A 13,424-nucleotide genomic window follows, 5' to 3' on the forward strand; every position below is an offset into this window, starting at 1 on the left:
TACACAACTTGTAAAGCCATTTCATGAGAAAGACACATGCCAACAAAGTGCAAAATGCAAAGCCAAGTTATTGAAAGAATAAGAGACATACACAAGAGTTAAAACATCATAACCATTAAACTTCCACAACAAACTTTTGCCTCTTTGGCCTTCTAATCTATCAAACTATAACCACATATCTATAACATTAGTTAGAATAGGGATATAGATCTGTAATATAGGATAGACAAGATAATACACAATCATACAGCTCCCTTGAGATGTTCAGAGTATGCCATGTAGAGAACATGCAAATTAATAAGATTTCTATTCCACTTCTATTATTCCTCTGTCTAAACTCACGTCTCTTTATTTTTTCTACATGAGCTTAACATGTCTAGAGCATTGTCCTCCTACTTCCCTAGGACCCAAATTATTGGTATCAAAGCAGTTCATCTTGCATGTTCCATTCAATAGAATTGAAGTATCTAAAACTCAGCATTTAATTATGAGATGCAGCAAATTATCTCCCAAACCATTTCAAGTGAGTTCAACTCGAAGAAGTGCAAGATGTAATCCATGCAATAATAAAAAATGAAATTGCAAAGGCTCTTCAAGATCAATATGCATTCATTTTGAACCAATACTTTCATGTTCTCAAACAAGAGTTTCCACCACCACACCTATTACATAAAGCTTTCAATAATTGATTCCCTCCTTAAGTAAATGTGTATATTGATGCAAATGTATATAGAAAAATACATAGATATGTTAGTCATATTTCTTAAGGAGTCATATTTCTTAAGGAATGACTTTTTGTAATGAACCCATGCTGTCATATTTCTTAAGTAATGACTTTTTGTAATGAATCTATGCTGAAATAATCTTTGCTTCTTGTTTTTTGAAGTTTCATAAAAAAATTGAGTTTTTCAAATAAATGATTTTTTTTTTTTTGTGATTTTCAGAAAATATGTAGGAATGGTTACACAATAATATAAAATTCAAACTACTCAATGATATGTAATTCAATTTATTATAGATGCTTGCTTAATATTTAAATTGCATTGACATACGCAGTTATTACAATCATAGGCTATGCATGAACAACAATTTTCAGAGCCTGTATTTGGCATTGAGAATGTTGCAGCAGAGGTAGATAAATTCCCACGTTCAAACCACAAGATGGCAGCCTTAGATATGAAACACAGCTAGTCCAGAATTGACGCTGCTATAAATCTCTACATTATATCCAAAAAGATCGCTCCGGCAGTGATCTCAAATACAGCCCAATAGTGATGATTGCAGCGCACAAATCTGCCCTCCAATGGCAATAATAATAACTATGAATCAGTAATATTGGTGCGCTCAGCAATATAGAAAATACCTTCCAATAATCTTCAGCTACAGCAGTGAATTTCTCATATAAAATCCTTCTCTTGGATGCCAATTTCAGACCAGATGTAATATCAAATTGCTATACAACAGCATCAGTTTGATAACAAATTAAATCAGAACTCAAATTCATAAAATGCAAATAACCAGAGATAATATAATGAATGAAGTCATCTCAAGAACTTTGCATTTATAACATTTCAATCCAAAAAGCTTCTCCTACACACCTTTCACTTAAAAGGCTTCATGCTCACACTTTTTTTTATAGGTAAACGGAAAAGCCTATTATTAATTCTCAAATAATTTTTACAATGTTCCTCCATTCAGTGCAGGCACTGGAGTAAAAGAATAGAGGCAAGAAAAACCTTTGATATCGCCCAGAACTTTTGTCCAGCACATTAGTACATCCAGAATTGATGAGGCACACCTCATTTACAAATTGATTACATTTATTCAAAAGATTATTACCCTTATTTACAATTTGAATACAATAATTTTTGTGATGCAATCCAAGATTGCACTTTGTCAACAATCCATTGACAGGACATACCCTTGCTCACACTTTTCACTTAAATTATGATTTTGCATTTGGGAACCTACTCTAATTTTAAATATAATAAGATTGAAGATGAGAGGGTGAGACAGGTTCGTGAGCTCAACTTGCGAGTTCATGGACTCCCTCCCACTCTTGATCCTCTCGCAGTTGGACGCACTTTCCTTTGCGATCATCTTGGTCTTACTAATATCAAGTTGGATAGACATTGGGTTAGACATGGTGAATTCCTATTTATCAGATTTTTTTCACTTGCAGATAGGCTCCGGGCTCTCCGAGCTAAGAGGAAGCTTTTTTCTCTACCTTCCAAGATTTTCTTAGATGAAGATCTCACGAAGGCTCAGGTTACAGAGCTGAAACACGCTCGTGGGATAGTCGTGGATGCAAGGAAAGCTAGTAAATGCGCAGTTATAACGAATCTAAAAGTTGTTATTAGAGATTCCCCTCCCAGTCGGTGGGAAGAGAGGCAGGCCCCCAAGGCCAAATGACGGTCCCACTAGCAGTCAAACAAGAGAGACCCCCACTTGCTCCCTTCTTGTAAACCGCTGGAATGACAATGGGTCTCTTTGGTTGTTGCCTAGCCATTTATGGGATGTTGTGGGATCCGCAGATATTCTTGTCATTACAGAGACTCATGAGAATCTTGTACGTCCTCTTCCGGGTGTTACTGGCTATCAGTGGTTATCTATATGTAGAGAGGAGGTTCGTGCTTCTGGTGGTGTACGTGGCTTGGGTGGTGTGGCTTGTTTGATCAAGGAGGATATTTTCACCGGCACTTCTATTATTCACTTGGATACATTTGCCAAATTTATGTGGGTCCGCATTGACCGCAGGTGTCACCATCAGAGAGATCCTTTTTTGGTTGTTTGCTATTTCCTGCCAACTTCCTTCCACTATGCTATTCATGGTACCGAGGACGGAGACCCGTATGTCGATCTTCACGAGACTTTCTCAATTTTCTCCTCTTGGTGACATTATTATTCTTGAGGATTTTAATGCGAGAACCAAGGAACTCCAAACTCCGATTTTTTATCATAGCTCGGACCCCATCTGCTCCACTAAGATTGATCTGACTTCCCTTGGACTTCAACGACACTCTGAGCATGCTCTTGGGTCGTTATTTATGTATGGTAGACATTTGCTGTAGTTTTGTGAGTCTTCTGGTCTGGTAGTCTTGAACGGCCTTTCTTGCTTCCCTAGATCGGTATTCTTCACTTATTGGCCTCATGGTGGGGGTGCTAGTGTCGTTGATTATGTCCTCACCTGTCCCTCTTTCATTTCTTGCATTCACAATGTCACCATTTTGCGACTTCCTCTTGCAGACCATGCTCTCCTCAGTATTCACCTTTGCCTCTCCCCTCATCTCTCGTCCACTCTCTCAGCCTCTCATCTCTCCTCTACCACTGCCCGCTCCCATTCGATTTCATTTTATCGAAGGTGATTGTGAGCTCTTTTCCGCTCATCTTTCGAGGCTCCTCAACCCTTTGTACTTTTCTGACTCATGCGAGCCTGCTTCCATGTTTGACCTACTTTCAACAACTATTCAAAATTTTGCCATTCTTTTCGTTCCTCATCGCCCTCCTTTGCCCCTTCGCAGCAAACATCGTAATACTTGTAGTATGAACCAATGGTTCGATACAGACTACAAATCTTTCCATCATTATATGCGTTCTACTTTTGTGGCTCGCTCCACCGACTTTACCTGCATTCGCTCTTCTTATCTTCGCTTTCTTCGTGGTAAGAAGCATTCCTTTTCTGCTTTTAAGTGCAAATCCCTCTGCTCCACGTTGATCCATAATCCCCAACTCTTCTGGCGCACTCTCTTCCTCCACAATTCTCCTCCACCCTCTGCCCTCGACTTTTTCTCCCTTAACTTACACGCCACGACTCTTTATGACATTCTAGGGCAGCCTCCTATCCATCTCATCTCGCCTCCTTTCGATCACTTGTTCACCCCTTCCCACATTTTTGAGGCCATCAAATCCATGAAGTGTAGTAGAGCTGTTGATAAGGAAGGCTTTCAAGCTGAGCTGTTTAACTGTGGTGCCTTAGTTTTGGGTCCCTATCTCTCCATTCTTTTTAATAGTGTGATTCACATTGGTTTTCTGACTTCTCAGTCCAGGCATCTGATTTATCCTATTCATAAGATCGGTCTAGTCTCTGATCCGAGGAACTACAGAACCACCATGATTGGGCACACATTTGCCAAACTGTATGCGATAGACCTTAATACTATGTTATCGGGTGAGCTAGACAAGATTGGTTGCAAGGCCAGAGGGCAGGTGGGTTTTCGAGCTGATTATCAGACTATGGACCACATCTTCACTCTACGAGCTATTATTGAGGAGGCTAGACACAGATCGGAGAAGGTTTATTGTTGCTTTGTTGATTTTCGCAAAGCTTTTGATTTTGTTCCCAAGGTGGCTCTGTTTGAGAGGCTTAGGGAGATTGCCATTTCTGTGATGTTACGTACCGCTATTATGAGACTGTATGAGACTGTGGTTGGCAGATTCAGGACTCCCGAGGGTTTCTTGGATCCGATCCATAGCACCATTGGGGTTAAGCGGGGTTGTCCTCTCTCTCCTACATTATTTGGATTATATATTGATGAGCTCGAAGACTTCCTACAGAGGTCCTCGGTCCCTGGAGATGGTTGTTTTCTTCACCAAGTTCTGATCTCCATCCTTTTTGCCGATGATGCGGTTCTCCTTGCTTCCTCTCCAGACAGTTTACAGAGGCTTCTAGATGGCTTGGCTTCCTTTTGTGATCAGCGGCAGCTTGTGGTTAACTTGAGTAAGACTCGGGTCATGATTTTCAATTGTTTAAAGACTTCACATCTCCACTTCTTCTTTCAAGGTCAAGAGATCGAGATCACTACATCCTATACTTATCGGGGGGTTAAGTTTTTAGGATCAGTATGAGGCCAACCATTCAAGCTAGAGTTAATAAGGGTATGGGTTCTCTTGCTTTGCTTGAGAAACAGTGTTTCAAGCACCATTTCCATGATACCTCATCCAAGTTATCTCTCTTGGACTCTCTTGTGAGGCCTAATGTTCTCTATGGGTATCTAGTTTGGGGTCCATCTCTTCTTGGTTCTGACTAGGCCTCGATCAAGCAGGTTCAGACATTATTTTTGAGGCGCATCATTAGATGCCACAGGTTCATTCCACATAGTATCATTCTTGCGGAGTTTGGCACTCATCCGTTCAGTCTTGCGGCCATTTTTAATTTGGTTTGGTTCCTCCATCATCTCCGTGGCTCTGCAGATCATGCTAGTGATTGTGATCGGTACTTCTATTTAGCTTTTTGTCCGTCCATATCTACTGTGAACACTGAGTCTAGTTCTCATGCACGTCGTTGGTATGCACAGGTCACTTCTCTGCTCAGTTCGATTGGGATTGATATTGACCGCCTCTCCCCCTTTCAGTTTTCGTTGGATGCCTCGATTCATCTCCTTCCATCTCAACAGGAGTTGAATGAGCATGTCAGGCTTGACATCTATAGACAGTACATTGCCACTACCTGGGTTAACCCTCCTAGTGGGTTACGCCCACGGATGTCCTTTTACGCGAAGCACTTTTTGAAGATGTTACATGGTATTATTGTTCGTCCTAGCTACATTTCCCGAAGGTGGTCTCATGCCTTGTGTATCTCTTTGGGATCTTTCAGAGTTGGGTCTCACCGTCTTCGGGTCCAAACTGACCATCATATTGACAGTGGTGAGCGGATTTGCAGGCTTTGTACTTCAGGTGAGGTGGAGACTGAGACACACTTCATTTTTCGTTGCCCCATTTATTATGAGATCAGAGGGAGATTTTTCTGTTTGTTTCGGGATTGCTTCTCTCTTTATGATTTTTTCAACTACTATGCTCAGCACTGTCTTGCACTTTATCATCGAGAGACCACTATGCTCCGTGATAGCACGATCTAGTCACTGCTTCCGCATTGGCACTCGTCTACTCAGCTCATTACTACTTTTCTCACACCGTTATCTCCTTTACGTGGGGTGAAAAGGCCTTCTAGCTCCACTAGTTCTACCAAGCATTCCAGGTGCGTCAAGTCTTAGACCAGCTATTTGCACCAACAACACTCCTCTTTGAGTGCCCACATACAGGATAGGGCCTTTATTCATCAACATACATTTCATTCAGTGACTGACTTCTTTTTACCTCGAAAGGACTCCTAGTCTCTTTATTGGCCTCCTCTCTGATTCTTTGTTTGCTTTCTCTTGTTGTTGTATTTATTTTCGGATACCTTTGTGTGCTCCTGTTGCTGTCAACCTCGTTGTAATTTTTCAGTCCCATTGACCTTTTATTGGTCTTTTGTTGGACATTAATATCATTATCTTATCTTATTGTATCTTATTTTTATAATTCAATGGCTAGAGTCTTCTTGTGCACACTTTTCACTAAAGAGCCTTGTTCAACAAACCATTCAATTAGAAAAACAAATTTATAAAGTTATTTAATTAAGTCAAACTTAATTAATAACCTTCATTATGCTTTTACTGTCCCAGCTCTATAAACAAATTGAGATAGTCTGACCCAAGTGTCACCACTATGTGCTACTATAAAATAGTAACCAACTCTCATGACTTACTATAAATAGTAAGTCCCTCAAAATGGAGCCAAATGTCGCAACAAGGTCCTCTAATCACCAGTATTAGTCTACAAGGACCCAATGATAGGCTAAATCCATTGACTCTAATGCTTGATCAAAATGGGGACATTACAGTCCACCATCCTTGAATTTGCTTGTCCCCAAGCAATCTCAAAAACAAATAACATCAATCCACCCAAATCCCACAAAAAAATTGACTAATGTCCTTGTGATCACTCACCAACTCTTGTAGTGTCATCACCAATACAACTGGCTGAACCATCCAAACTAAAGTAAATCTAGCTATAGATTTCATAGGAGTGAACATCTCATAGGGAAGCAACTTGGTAAGCTAACAAAGCTTGCTTCCCCAAACTGTGCAAAGTGAGCTACCATACACACTATTTGACACATGTATAACTGAACTGTGCACCTAAAAAAGATCATACGCATGAGAGTCAAAACTAAAACCATATTACTCAACATCTTGCTCACATTCCAAAACTCCTCCGTGAGCCATGTCTAAATTCCCAATGCACTAGAAAGATCCCAAACACTGAACAAAAGCCTGCCAAGAAGAACATCCTCCAACATCTTCTTCTCAACTCTAAACTGAACTTCACCAAGTCCGAAATGGTGAAGCCACCCAACGAGCCCCAACCAAACATCAATGCTATCCATGTCAGCACTAGGGACCCAAAGCACACTGAACTCATAGCCATCCCTATTATGGAGATAAAAACATTTGAAGGTGTTTGTAACACGACCATCTCCATCCTCTATTGAGCTCCCAAGGATGTGTGGTCTCTACATGAAATCCATCTGGCAGTCATTAATCCCATCTACTACAGATGGAAAATACTCATTCCACAAAAGGATGGTACAATCTTGAAACTATTTTGTACTAATGGCTCACCAAAACCCCTGTGTGTGCATCAGAGTAGTAATGAGTACTCCTCCCTATGCAATCCCGATAAAAGGCTCCCACCTTAGTCAAATATTGACTGTCACAATAATAAATATAACCTATGCTATCTGAGCCATCACCAACAACCCCTGCAAAAGACAGCTATGTGAGAACCTGGTGCAACATGTGGTTCTCTACTGCTCTTAATAGATGCACTCATCCCAATTATATCAACAACACCTATTACTGCAATGGTTGTAGCCACATCCTCATCATAATCTGTGGACATAGGAAGATCACCAACTACTCCTATAAAAACCTGAATTGTGTGTACAAATGGTGTAAAATGTGTGCAGCTACACTAAGGTGAGTGATAAACATCAAACTCAAAAGTGAATTTTCATATGACAATGTTGCATCCATCTTGAATAGAGGATTGTCCATAAAGTGAACCTCAACACTGTGTCAATCCATACTATAACTTGAAGTTGACTCTACATCACTCACCTCATAATCAACATGTGTGCTACCATTAGTGCGCACATGGACAACCACATGCATACTACTAAACATCTAAACCAACTTTAACCAAGTCTAACTAGAAGAGAAATTATTGGGTTACATGCAATTGCACATGCAACTCGCATTACATGTAATTACATCTTTCCATGCAACACATCCTCTTTGATCTAGAAACAGAAATAAAAACAAAAATAACAACCTTAAAGATTGTTCTTTAGTGCCTTGAATTTGATGATAACATCACGCACTGTAGGAAGATCAGAAATCTCCATTGTCTTTGATATCGCCTCTATCCTTACTGCATTTGCATATGCTGATTGCACAACCTTGGAATTAGCCACCTAAGAATCTCACAAGTGTGTTGACAAAGATTTATACGAAGCAAATTTATTCATTGTGTGAGAACCAAAATCCTCAAAATCTAGGTCGGCATTAATCCTGATTGTATATTCTGAAGTCATTCTGTCAAGTGCAATCAAATTACCATGTTCATCAAGAATCTGATATCCCATTTTCTCTAAGTCACATGTGATCCGTGTTTCTATTGCCTGGCAATCTCCAAGAGATGCCTGCAACTTTGTTATCAGTTTTCTCAATGTTTCTTCTTTATAGCCCATAAGTCCTTGATATCTAAACAACATTTCACATGACGGAAGAATGTAACATCAAATCATGGCATCCAAATCAAACTTAGCAATCTCATCCTAGTCAGTAAGAATTTCTTTCAAATCATTTGCTTCTTGAGTAAAGGAGGAAATCAAATTTTGTTCCATTTCATTCATATCTTTGATACGCCTAAGGACTTTAAAGATTTAGATTTTGTTTTCTTTACAAGAAGGTTATCTGGAGGTACAACCACTTTCCTTCTCTTCATTGTGATTCTGCTTAACCATGCAGGCAAGCTGAAACTTTCATCTATGGAAGCAAGTACAGTGGAGACCATTGGCATTAATTTTGATTGTATCTCCATTGTAACTAAGCAAGATTCAATTTGCACAGTTGAATTCATAGGTACATGACAAAAGGATTCTATCAAGAACAACTCAAAGCTGGTTCTAGAAGTGTCAAGTTGAGAAACTTGACCCTCTGTGAAGATTTGAAAATCCTCAAACACGTTTCTGAAATTTTCATGTTGCTCAGTTGTTAGCATGGAAGGCGTTGTCAAAGATATACGGAGTGGAAATGTATTTACTTCCGATGACGGAATAGGAGGTGTGAGGACCGTAGAGAATGAATCTACATCATCATCTATCCCATCCAGAAAAGGTGCTTCCTACATGGATTGTTCATGAGTTTGTGCAGGTCTTGGGGGGGATATGATCACAACTTCCCCTTATTCTTCCTCATCTTCTTTGTCTGATTCTGCCTCTGATTCTTCCTCTAACTCCTCTGATTTCTGAAGTGGTTCAAGGATCTAAGATGATTTGAATCCGTTTTCATGCTTCAACTTGAATTTAAGAAACTTCTTCACATCAGAAGAAGAAGCTCCATCTTTATCTGTAATTTCCAACTGCAACTTCCTTCCAGGAGGACCAAAACTTCCACAATCCAGACCCAATTTCGGATTGACCCTCTTTAGGCCTTTAATTTTCAGCTACTTATTGGTATTCGCTAAAATGGATTAAAATCTATTAAGGATAGGTGTACCTTCCTTCTGCTACCACTGAATGGGAAAAAGGCATCTTTTGTCAAAACCAACCTAATGATATTCAGGATCAAGAATATTGTCATCATCTTCGATTTGGAAATCTAATGGAATCTCAAGCATGTTAAGATCGATGATTTGCTGCAAAGTTAATCTATAGTAATCCATCTTCATTACATCCAGTTTTGTCTGCATGTCAATCCAAAGTTCCAAACATCTTCAATGCGATGAACATGTGTGAAGGCCCTCTTGATTTGAGAATTCATTTATCTGTACTCAAAGTCAAATCTGGCTTTGAATCTCTTCAAAGTGATCAACTGCAGTTCTACTTCCATAGCTTTTGCTTTATGTATAGAATTAATCATATAATTACCAATTGCCACGGGTTTGGCAGAAGAGATACCAAAACCTGGCCTATGCAAAGCATGTTGATCAGATTGAACTTCCATGAGTTGTCTAGTTAATTCCATCAAAATGATCCTGTCAGTAGCATACCTAGGTAAGATATATGGCTCACCTTTAAAGCACCCAACCCTCAAGTAAGTAAAGGTTGGAAACTGGATTAAGATACAACCATACTGATTTACCTTTTTCCAAGCTTCATCAGATACCCTTTTGATGGATAACTATCTATCAAAAAGATATCGAAAATGGCCAAAGAACGCATCTTGAAATCTTCTATAATGGTACTTACTATTAGCCAAAGTAATTTGATCATAGTAATCCCAAACTGAAATTTGAAGACGATTTCCTTTGGTTGAGAGTCCATAAAATGATCACATGGCAGTAGTGATATAAACAAGGTAGGAATTCATGTAGAAAGGCACTGAAGCCCCAACATTGAGCAATTGTTGACAAAGTGAAGAGCTGATTAGTTCTCCCCAAAAGATATTTTCTTTATTCTCCATGATTTGGAAGATGAATTTATACATCCATAGTTCAAAATCGGTGGAATCTTTAAGACGACAAATCTTGCTGAGAAGAATAATAAGATCTTTGTAATCCTGCTTGAAATTAGATCTATGAATGGTCTTTGGCAATCTCGAGAAATTGTTTCTCTTGGTATCCAACCAATATAGGTTCACATACTTCTAATAATCTCGCTTATTCTCATTCTGCATTTTCAAAGATGAATCTTTGGTCAGATCTATGCACTTTGCATCATGAGGCACTTTGAAAATTTGCTCGATAACCTCCAGATCAAGACTAATAATAACATTGTCATCAGCATCCTTGATCATCTTTGACTTTGGGCTGGAACGCTTCGCGCATCCAAGAACGAACTTTGGTTCCATGGCAGCCATGGGAAATGTATACACCAAGTGGATATGATTTATTTTGATACATTTCATTTAATGCCAAAAAGGAGCTTCTACTCTTCACAAAAAATCAGCTATATCTACATGTCCAATCTTTGTGTCTAACACATTGTCAAGAATGGATGTGAAATGAGATGGAGTTGCATGAGCTAACTCTTTATCAAACTAGTATTTCATTTTGCCCTTAGGTTTTGATGGTGAGGGCATCTCTTGTACTTGTGCTACAACACAAAAATTCCAAAATGTGAACACATCATTAGAAGATATTACCATAAAGGTTGATTCTTGATCAGCAACAAAGGTTCGAGTATGGATTAGTTACTTTGAGGACCTGATAGATGATCTCAAAAAGAGACATCATGCATATGTAGAGGATAGAAATTGAAGGTGGAATGAAAAATTATGGTGGAAATGGAAGGAGATGGATATGATTTAAGACATGAAGGTGGAACGCATGGGAATGTGTGTGAACGAAAAACTCTTGACTTTTAAAAAGTGACTTGAACTTTCAAGATGTCATTGCATGGAAAATGGATTACATGTATATGCAACATATAATGAGGAATGAAATGTGAGATGACATGCGAATGCAGATGGAAAATGAGCTTACATGGCATTGCGTATGACGGATGAGATATTACAAGAGAAGTGGAATGATATGTATTTTGCTCATGGAGGTGTAAGTGCATATGGAAAGATGGAAATGCGATGTGCCTTGAAGCAAAGTGATCTTTATAGTCGTCTTCAATTAAAGGTAAAGTTAAAGTACATGAGAAAACATGCACATGACACTTTTGACCTTTAAAAAGTGACTTTAAGTCAAAAATGGGTTTTAGAGATGCAATTACATGTAAAAGACTTTTCTTGTAATCATGACGTGCAATTGGATGCAGAAAGTGAGATGAGTGAAAATGGAAAATGAGATTACATGTATATGCGGATGATGGATGGAAATACATGTAATCGCACGTGAAGAATGAGATGCGAAGTGTTGTGACATGGAAAGATGGAAATGGAATGAAATGATGCTTTTGCATAAAATGGAAGCTCGCATGAAGTGAAACATGATCAAGTTCTTGGGAAAGAACTTGCAACTTCTTCAAAATGAAGAAAAACCGAAATGCAAACACACAAAACTCAAACACGAAATAGAAACATACTTTTGGATCAATATTATTTTGAAATTATTGGATACAAGCACGGGAAATTTTTTGAAAGGAATCAATAGAATAAGGAGGTAGAGAATAATACCATTGGAAGGCTTTATCTCAAAAATTTCTAGTGAATAACTTAGCCATGAACCTATAGTTTTTAGCAAGATCACTACACAAGGTTTAAAAGGTTTGCACACGAGTCACAGGATCACTCTTACCATTAAAGTGCCAAGATGGGGAATCTCAAAGTTAGGAGATACAATATCTTGGATGATGTCTAGGACAAAGGGCTAACAATGTCACATGTAGGGACGATATACTTAAATTGTGTGAAAGAAGCACATTACTGTTGTAAGGTGGGCATTGTTTGAACAAGGCTATTAATGATTGGATAGCTACAAGAATGTTCTAGGAAAGTTATGGTGCATAATGAATGTTGTATGAGGAATTAATTATAGTGGAAGTGGTCAAAGGAGGATTGGTATACATAAAGGGAGAAACATTATAAGAAGGCATATATTAAGGTAATGAAACACCTGGGACACTCATAGGGAGAGTGGGACTGGGAAGACTTATGTAGGTATCACTACAACATTTGGGGTCAAACTGTAATGGCAATTTGTGATGATGATGTAGTTTGTGGTGATTTTCATGTTTTTTTTTTTGCAATTATCCTCGACGTCATCACAATACCAACTTTGGCATCTTAATTGTGATGCCTACGTGAGTATTTTTTTTAAAATGACATAAGCAAAATTCCCCATTTGTTTAGACTGTGAAAGTTGCATGTGAAAGAGGGTGGAGAGCTCTGAACATTGTCATACCCTTGTGATCAATGCATTTTGTTTTCGTTCCCTCGTGATCTCTATATTTCATTGTTGTGCCCTTGCTCTACAATTTCGTTGCCGTGTCGTGCTCTTTGATCTTCATGCCCTTGCTCTGCAATTTTGTTTAAGGGGCTATGTAAATGTTCTTTCCTTTTTCTTCTAAACATGTATCTCTTTATATTTCCTTCTAAACATGTATATCTTTACAACAGAAAAATTGATCCAGTTGCATACATATTCCAGAATCCAAATAATAAAACTATAAAATTCTATACCTTGGCTCAATAATGGTAGCCACTGATGTAACCATGCATGTATTGGCACACTCTCCCAGCAAGGATCCCAAGTATCTACTGTTGTTGTTAATTTGGGCATCACTATATTATCCAGAATGTTATAAAGTACTAAAGCCAGTAGTAACTTATCCCATGTCTCTAGAAAACATAGCATAGGTTTAGGGTCCCTTGGCTCCCAAGAATTTGTAGCAATTATTCTCACTACCGAGAGAATAACTTCAGTGAAGAGTT

The 13,424-nt window shown here is 38.7% G+C and overlaps 1 protein-coding gene across 2 annotated transcripts in view; it reads right to left on the bottom strand.

Annotated features, from left to right (window-relative positions):
- The window catches only part of LOC149580442 (uncharacterized), a 165,237-nt gene that overhangs the window by 48,938 nt on the left and 102,875 nt on the right, over positions 1-13,424 (bottom strand). The window lies entirely within an intron of this gene.

Source organism: Cupressus sempervirens, chromosome 1, assembly GCF_028749045.1.
Source record: "Cupressus sempervirens isolate cs-2001-9-10 chromosome 1, ASM2874904v1, whole genome shotgun sequence".
Taxonomy (NCBI): Eukaryota; Viridiplantae; Streptophyta; class Pinopsida; order Cupressales; family Cupressaceae; genus Cupressus; species Cupressus sempervirens.